Raw genomic sequence first — 9516 nt, 5'->3', positions numbered from 1 at the left:
GGCATGCACCACCACATCTGGCTAATTTTATATTTTTAGTAGAGAAGGGGTTTCACCATGTTAGCCAGGCTGGTCTTGAACTCCTGACCCTAGGTGATCCCTCTGCCTTGGCCTCCGAAAGTACTGGGATTACAGGCATGAGCCACCGCACCTGGCAGTTTTTTTTTTTTCTTTCAAATAGGGTTTCACTTTGTTGCCCAGGCTAGAGTGCAGTGGCAGGATCACACCTCACTGCAGCCTTGACCTCCTTGGGCTCAAGTGATCCTGCCACCTCACCCTCCTGACTAGCTGGGATCTCAGGCCCACGCCACACCAGGCTAATTTTTGTATTTTTTGTAGAGCCAGGCCTCCCTGTGTTGCCCAGGCTGGTCTTGAACTCCTGGGCTCAAGTGATCTGCCTGCCTTGGCCTCGCAAAGTGCTCGGATTACAGGCGTGAGCCACAGCACCTGGCCTCTGGTTTTTCCTTTCGGGGAGATGCTGGGCTAATAGATGGAGTCTCTTCCTCCAGCTTCGGGGTGGACATAGGGACTGCCAGCTGCCTGCCTGCCCAGAGTGACCAAACTGAAAGCTTCCAGCAAGCAGGCTCGAGTCTTCCGTGGCTTCTGCTTGGATCTTGGAACTCTCCCCCTTCCCACAGAGCCCTGGAGAGCTTGCGATGCTCTGGGTCTTTGGATAGATCACCCCCTCTCTCCAGGGTTCATTTTTCTTCACCTGGAGAGCCAGTGGGCTGAAAATAAATCAGTGCATTCCAAACTTTTTTTTTTTAATTAACGAAACCGCCTTTGGAAATGAAATCTTACAAGACTATACTTTCAGGGATTATTTGTATAGTTTGTTACTAGAGAAGTTTCTCTGAAACGTAAATTAAAATTTTATTAAAAATTAAAAAATAAAAACAAAGTACAAATAAAAATAAAAAAAATTTTAGACAAAAGCCCAATACTTCAAACAGACAAAAGCAGTTCTGCCGTGGTTGAAGCAAGGACGGACGAGGGGTCTGAAGATCCGCCTCCTTGGCCTTCTTTCTGTCCTCTTAAGACTGCTGCATGAAACTCCCAGAGCTCCACAGAATGCAGTCGGAAACTGACATGGGAAATCTCGAAGAATCATGACAAGAAGCTCCTGTCTGAGGAAAGGTACAGGAGCCAGGAGTGGGGAGAGATGACATGAAGCCGCAGTGCTGGATCAGCCTCAGATGACAGTGAGGGCCGCCTTGTCTCAGGCAGTGGAGAAGAGACGGGGGTGGGGGAAGGGGATGGGGCTGAGCTGCTTAGTCCAGATCGCCCTTCCTCGTCAGCCATCTGCCCCAGCCCAGAGACCCCAGAGGACGGAGCGTTCAGGCTACCTCTCAGGCTGGCTGAGTCATGCAGCATAGGCTGCCACGTCTCTGGGCTGGCGGGGCCGTCATTATTCCTGGCCTCACTGCAGCTAAATTGAAGAAACGTTTGGTTTGTGGGCCACGTCAAGGAATGTGTAAGAGCTGCCACGTTGTCGGGTCTGGGTTATTGGGCTTTTCTCCTCCTTCAGAGAAGATTTCCAGGCGTGTGGGTGGGGTTTCAGAAGAAAATTGATGCCTGCGTGTGAGTGTTCCCTGGACCTGGACCAGCAGCGGCAATATTACAGACCCGGGGGTTGGGGCAGACTGAGCCAATCTGCTGCCGAGCTCCTCCGACCCTCCCCAGAGCAGCAGGGAGCCCTGCACCGTCAAAGTTATGGATACAGAGCCCTGGAAAAAGGCTGAAGGGCTGTGAAACCAATAATACAAATCTTTAACCTTTGGAGAGTGATTGGCCACATCAACAGCCGAAGGTGTTTTCTCAGTGTGGTTTAATAAAAAGAGCAATAGGTCGAAGAGTTAGTTAGCTTGAGTCAAGCCCCGGCTCTGCTATTTATTGGCCGGGAGACCCAGGCCAGCTCACTTTACCTTTCTGAACCTCAGTTTCTTCTTCAAACGAGGGTGTTGGAGCAAATAAACATTCCCCCAAAGAGTTTGTTAGGAAACGAAGTTCTGTGGAATGCACTAAAAATTCATGAAAAAGAGGACTCTGTGATAGCTTTAACAGAGTTCAACAGGTTTCTTTTCAGCAGACATTTTCAGAGCTTTTAAGGTTTCAAGGTGCCTCAGGAATATCCACGAGGAAGGTAGTGAGTGCTGCATTTCACAAACGTACTTGAACCCAGGGTCCGCCTATCTTTCTGGAATATGTTATAGGACTAATATTTTGTGAAACACACTTTGGAAAATGTTGAATTAGATAATCTACTTATATCTGACATTTATGAAGTGCTTCGTTCATGCAGCAGTGGGCCAAATGCGTTACATATATGATCTCATTTAATCCTCACAAGCACCTCACAAGAACTTTACACTTGAGGAAGCTGAGGCTGGAGGTTGATAACATGCCTCAAGTCTTCTAGAGTTAAATAACTTTGACCCAGGACCCAAGCCCAGAGATCTGACTCAAAAACTAGGCCTCCTAAGCATCCTCTTATATTTGCTGACTCCCTAAAATCTATGTTCACTTGACTCTTACACTGACTTTGTACCCAGGAGAGTGAAATATTTTAATCATGCTCATTTTACAGATAAGAACACTCAGGTTTGGAAAGGAAAAGTGAGCTGCTTAAGGTCAGAGTATAAGCAGGGCCTCAGGGCACAGGTCCTACTAAGGGAAGAACCCAAATCAGAACTCAAATGAGTGCTTCTTTCTCCTTGGGTGATGCTATGGTTGGAACATGTACCCCTAAAAGCATGTGTTGAAAACTTAATCCTCAATGCAGCAGTGTTGGGAGGTGGGGCCTATCGGGAGATGCTTAGGTCATGAGGGCTCTGCCCTTACGAGTTGATTAACATCAATTAGGGTTTGAGGTTGCAAGTTCTATCTCTTGCTCTCTTTCTCGCCCTCTCTTTGCCCTTCTACCATGGCATGATACAGCATGAAGAACTTTGCCAGATGCTGGTCCTCAATCTTGGACTTCCCAGCTCCAGAATCATGAGCCATTAAATTTCTGTTTATTATAAATCACCCAGTTCCAGGTATTCTGTTATAACAACACAAAAACAGACTAAGACCAGTGGGTTTGTGTCAACATGTCAACATGAAAAGGTGCAGCCAACGCATTGTCACCTCAGTGGAGAGGGAGCCTCTGTGAGAAGGAGGTGCCTTGGTAAACTCTTACTGGGACCCTGGGTGGAGGCAGTGGATGCAGTGGAAAGAGTCTTGACTGTTAAGAGTTTGGGAGCTTTCATTTCAGCCCCACCATGGGCCAACTGTGTGACTTTGGGCAAGTCTGTCTGTCTGCCCAAGCCCAAAATGGGCTTAGTGAATCCTGACCTTTCTACTTTGTAGACTAAATGTGCCACTCAATAAGATTAGGGTGATAAAAGTCCTTTGTGGGCCAGACGCGGTAGCTCACGCCTGTAATCCCAGCACTTCGGGAGGCTGAGGTGGGCAGATCACTAGGTCAGGAGTTCAAGACCAGCCTGGCCAACTTGGTGAAACCCTGCCTCTACTAAAAAATACAAAAAATTAGCCAGGCCTGGTGGCACACGCCTGTAATCCTAGCTACTCAGGAGGCTGAGGCAGGAGAATTGCTTGAACCCAGGAGGTGGAGGATGCAGTGAGCCAAGATTGTGCGACTATGCTCCAGCCTGGGTGACAGAACGAGACTCCGTCTCAGAAAAAAAAAAAAAAAAAGTCCTTTGTGAGCTACAAAGAGCTAGAGGAGAAACCTTCAACTGCTCAGTGGGTGTGTTGCAAGTGGGGAGGGTGCTGAGGTTAAATTTCATCTTCCTCTGTTTGGCCTTGGCCTGGTTGGTGGATGCTCTGCTTCGGGGACCCAGGGCCAGATGACAATGGGTTCTTTGTGCCCTTCAGACAATGGGAAGGCCTGCCTGGGGAAAGATACAGTAACAAGGCAACAGGCTGAGTCAGCCTCCAATGTGCTTGAACCTTCTTAGCTTGGCAGCCTTGACATTCAGCCAGCCACACAAAGGGTATATTTGAGAGTTCTGATACATAATCCCCATCCCAAAGAGGTCAGCCTGCCCAGTCCCTCCCTCCGGAGATTTGGATCAGGCCAGAGCTGCCTTCAGCCTGGGAGAGAGAGGCCCCAGGCCTAGCTGTCCACACTGTAACCTTGGGCTCTTTAAACCTCAATTTTCCCAGCCACACATGGAAAATCTGGGATTGAATAGGGCTAAAGGGCCCTATCAGTTCTAAGCTTTGAAAAAATAGGAGCAATCCAATCTGAGCTTGAAGGATGAATGGGTTTGGGTTTGGGACCAGTGGGGGAAGGGAGGCAGCCATGGCCAGAAGGGCAGAATGGGCAGTTGAGTGCATGGGGAAGTCATGGAGAGAGGGATCTGGAGTGGAGCTACCTGTGTGTATTCCTGGCTTCTCCACTGTGGGACCTTGACCAAGTGATTTAGTTCTCAGAACTTTTCTTTACTCATCTTTAAAATGAGAATGGTAATTGTACCCACCTATGGTAGACAAAATAATGGCCCCTCCAAAGATGGACGTGCCCTAATCCTCAGAATCTATAGACAGGCTATCTTACATGGCAAAGGGGGCTTTGCAGATTAATTTAAGGATTTAAAGGTGGGAAGATTATTTTAGATTATTTAGGTGGGCCCAATGTAATGACAAGGGTTCTTAAAAGTTGAAGGCCAGAGGGTCAAAGTCAGGAAAAGATGTCAAGGCAGAAGCAGAGTTGGAGTGATGTGCTTAGAAGACAGAGTGAGGGTTCACAAGCCTCAAGGTTCACAAGGAATGAGGGTGGCCTCTAGAAACTGAAAAAGGTAAGAAAATAGGCAGGGCACAGAGGCTTATGCCTGTAATCCCAGCACTTTGGGAGGCCCAGGCAGGCGGATCACCTGAGGTCAGGAATTTGAGACCAGCCTGACCAAAATGGAGAAACCCTGTCTCTACTAAAAATACAAAATTAGCCAGATGTGGTGGCACATGCCTGTAATCCCAGCTACTCTCGAGGCTGAGGCAGGAGAATTGCTTGAACCCCGGAGGTGGAGGTGGCGGTGAGGTGAGATTGCACCATTGCACTCTAGCATGGGCATCAAGAGTGAAACTCTGTCTCAAAAAACAAAACAACAACAACAAAAAGGTAAGGAAACAGATTCTTTCCTCAACAGATTCATCCTTCCTCTGGAAGGAACCCAACGACACCTTGATTTTAGGACTTCTGATCTCCAAAACTATAAGATAATAAATGTGTGTTGTTTTTAAGTCACCAAATTTGTGGTAATTTACTATAGCAATGATAGAAAACAAATATTCTGCGTAAGTGTTGTTGAGTTAAATGAGATAATGGACATAAAGTGTTTTGCCCACCATCTGCTTTGTAATATTGAATATGATTGTCTGCCTTCTCAGTTTAATAACAATTGCTCCAATGAAACCTGGTCCCTCATGGGCCCTCAAGTTCTCCTATGTAAGTTTTGTTGAGTTTTTTTAACCCGAAAGGCTCACTCAGGAGTTATGACCTGGAGATCTGAACTGCTGAGATCCCGATGCTGTTTTTAATGCATGGTCTTAGGGGATGTTTCTTTGTCCTGCTTTTATTTGTTTAACTTTATGCTCGGTTGCTTTCCTCCTTGCCAGAAGCCAAATCCACAGAGCCTTCCTGATCTATTTCCAGAGTTCAGACCTCTTGCTCCCTGTGCAAGTATTCCTGTCCCTATGTAGGAATAGTTTACCTGGCCCCAGTCCAGCTCCCAGAGATGGTTCATCAGGTGGTCCATAGGCTGGTCTCAGAGCTAGTGACAGAGTCTCTGGAGTCAGTGAGCAGAAAGACAAGCAGGTTCTTGGTGTGGTTAAGAATCTGGTTTTTAGCCAGGAGTCAGGAGACCTAGTTTTGAGCTCCAGCTTCCCTGAGTGATAGAGGCCTCAGTTTCTCCATATCTACACTATAGGTTCTAATCCCTACCCTAACTCTTTCACAGGACTGCTGTGGCATTCACTGAGATAGTGGACAAGAAAGTATGTTGAAATGGCTAAAAGGGTGTAAAAAGGGTAGGAATGAACAACAGGAAAATGGAGGAGAAAAGGACGAGGAAGAACAGGAGGAGAAGGGAAATCTCCCCCAGTAGGTAATTCTAGCCACACTTTCAGTTACTTGAAAAAGCCAAGCTCTCCTCACATCAGGGTTTTGGTGCTTGTTCTCCCCTCTCCTGGAGTACTCTTCTCTCAGCCTTTCTCATTGACTCATGCTTCAACATCTTCCTCATCTTGCCTCCTCCAAGATGCCTATGCTAATGACCCTATCTAAAGTCATCCTCCATTGCTTTTTCATTTCATCTTCCTTGTTTCTTCCACAGAACTGATCACAACCTGAAATGAGCTCATGGCCTGCCTTCACCTATTGGAATGTAAAGTGCAAGAGGGCAGAGCCTTGTCTGTCCTATTTATTGCTATATCCCCATTGCCTGATGCAAAGCACAATAAAGATTGAATGAGTGAATGAAGTAGCTGATGTACTGGGGGTGTACAGAGCCTGGATGGCAGGCACATGTGAACATTTCCCAGGCAGTCCCTTGAGTTCTAAGGCTGTGGCTGGGGTGCTAGGTCAGGAGGGCAGGATCAGGGTAAAGTGAGAAGTGCCTAGAAGAGCACAGCTGGAGAGTGGTTGGAGAGGGCAGTGGGCAGGCAGCAGGGACCCCAATATACTGACGGATTGCTTTACAAGATGAAAAGCTGATTCAGCCTAATGTTGGATCAGCAACATTCTTGACTCGGGAGAGGGCTATATGGTCTGAAGTCCACATATGTCAGAGCTGGAGAGGAATTGAGGGGGAAGTAGCGTGCAGTAGTCAAGCACTTGGGCTCTGGTGTCCCTTAAACCTGGATTTGAATCTCTGATTTACCATATACTTGGTGCATAAGCTTGAGCAAATTATTGATATGAACTTCATTTTCCACATTTATAAAATGGGAATAATAACAGTTCCAGATTTATAAGAGTTAAGTCAGACAATATATGCAAAGAGCTTAGCTGGTGCTTGGCACATAGTAGGTGTTTAATAAATGCTGGCTCTTATTACTACTATTCTGCTGTCCAACCTATTTTATAAATGAAAAGGTGTAGGGTCAGGTACAATGGCTCATGCTTGTAATACTAGCACATTGGGAGGCCAAGGCAGGAGGATTGCTTGAGGCCAGGAGTTCAAGACCAGCCTGGGCAACCTAGAAAGACCTTGCCTCTATTAACACAATTAAAAAGAAAGAAAGAAAAGGTGTAGTTCAGAGAGGGGCAGGGATGAGCCCAAAGTCACTCAATGACTCAATAGCAGAGCGGGACTCACACCCGGGTCTATCACACCTGGCTAGGTTGTGCTTCTCTCCCTTCCTATAAAGCCCTTGGCAGGTGGCAGGAAGACCAGCCTTAGTCCTAGTGGTCTTCCTTTCTAGGTGAGAGTCATCCTTGCTTCAGAGGCTCCTGTTGCCCCAGGATGCTTTTTTTTTTTTTTTTTTTTTTGCCTTTTGAGGTGGAGTTTCACTCTTGTTGCCCAGGCTGGAGTGCAATGGTGCTATCTCAGCTCACTGCAACCTCCGCCTCCTGAGTTCAAGCAGTTCTGCCTCAGCTTCCCAAGTAGCTGGGATTACAGGCATGAGCCACCATGCCTGGCTAATTTTGTATTTTTAGTAGAGACGGGGTTTCACTATGTTGGTCAGGCTGGTCGCCGAACTCCTGACCTCAGGTGATCCGCCTCCCAAAGTGTTGGGATTACAGGTGTGAGCCACTGCACCCAGCCATGTGCTCTTATCCTTAGATATAAAACCTACCAAGTTTTCCTTCTGGGAGTGATTCTGGCTCAGGGTGTCCCCACAGAGACCTGGAAGTGGCCCTCAGGAGGGATCTCTCTTCCAGAGCTTCAGCCCAGCCCCACCCAGACTTCCACTTTCTGAACCGAAAGCCACATGGGAACACCAGCCAAAAACTGGGAAGAGTTCCACTGGTTCATCCTCATCAGAATCATCATTTTAGTTTATGAATAAAAATACAAAGCTGCTGCTAATTTTAGTCCCCATAATGCCTGGGAGCTATAGCAACCAATCCTATAAAAATATACATCTGTCCGGATGGCAAAACAGATATCTGGAAAGTCCACCAGCACCCTGTATTCAGCAGCCAAAAGCTCTTGGCTTTTGAACCAGGGTGAGAGGCCTTGGGGGTCTTTATTTATTTATTTAGAGACGGAGTCTTGCTCTGTCTCCAAGGCTAGAGTGCAATGGTGCCATCTCGGCTCACTGCAACCTCCGCCTCCTGGGTTCAAGCGATTCTCCTGCCGCAGTCTCCCATGTAGCTGGGATTACAGGCACATGCCATGATGCCCAACTAATTTCTTTTGTATTTCTAGTAGAGGCAGGGTTTTGCCATGTTGGCCAGGCTGTTGTCGAACTCCTGACCGCAGGTGATCTACCTGCCTCAGCCTCCCAAAGGGCTGGAATTACAGGAGTGAGCCACCATGCCTGGCCTTATTATTATTATTATTATTTTATTATTATTACAGACAGCATCTTGCTCTGTCACCGAGGCTAGTCTCAGGCTTCTGGCCTTAAGCAATCCTCCTGCTTCAGCCTCAGAGTAGCTGGGACTCCAGGAACATACTACTGCACCCGGCCCTTGGGGGTCATCTGGAGAAGACTCCTTCTTGGGTGTTTGTGGATTTTTCTGCAGAGAAAGTTCATCGCTTCCTTTAGGTTCTCAAAAGGACCAAACAGCCTAACTTTTATATTCCACTTTAGTGGTTTGAGGGTCTCTTGGGTGTGGGGCACTGTTCCAGGCTGGAACCCTAGTAAAAGACAACCCTCTCTTTTTTCAGATGGGTGAGTTGGAAGTTCATATATTTATTGAGTAAAATATTGCAAGCCAGCTTTGTGTGGGGCACTGGTCAACATGCTGGGCACAAAGCAGTAAACAGACATGTGAAGTCCCTGCTCTCACCAAGCTTCTGTCTAGTGGGAGAAACAAATGGTTTCTGAGAATGACAGGTGATGGGGAGGAAATAAAACAGTGTAAGGTGATGAACTGTGCCTGTGAGAGAGGCAAGTAGATTGAGTGGCCAGGGAGGGCCTCTCTAAGGAGATGACATTAGAATAGGCACAGGAAAATCAGGTGGAAGAGTGTCTCTGGCAGAGGTAAGAGCAAGTGCAAAGATTCTGGGCATGGTGGCTCAGACTTGTAATCCCAACACTTTGAGAGGCCAAGGCGGGCGGATCACTTGTGGTCAGGAGTTCGAGACCAGTCTGGCCAACATGGTGAAACCCTGTCTCTACTAAAAATACAAAAATTAGCCTGGTGTGGTGGTGCATGCCTGTAATCCCAGCTTCTTGAGAGGCTGAGGCAGCAGAATCACTTGAACCCAGGAGGTGGAGGTTGCAGTGAGTTGAGATTGCGCCACTGCCCTCCAGCCTGGGCAACAAAGTGAGAGTCTGTCTCAAAAAAAAAAAAAAAAAAAAAAAAAATCCTGGGGTGGGAGAAGCTTTGGGGTAGTT

This window comes from Pan troglodytes, chromosome 4 (genome assembly GCF_028858775.2).
Source record: "Pan troglodytes isolate AG18354 chromosome 4, NHGRI_mPanTro3-v2.0_pri, whole genome shotgun sequence".
NCBI classification, from domain to species: Eukaryota; Metazoa; Chordata; class Mammalia; order Primates; family Hominidae; genus Pan; species Pan troglodytes.
This window is presented reverse-complemented; position numbering follows the sequence as displayed.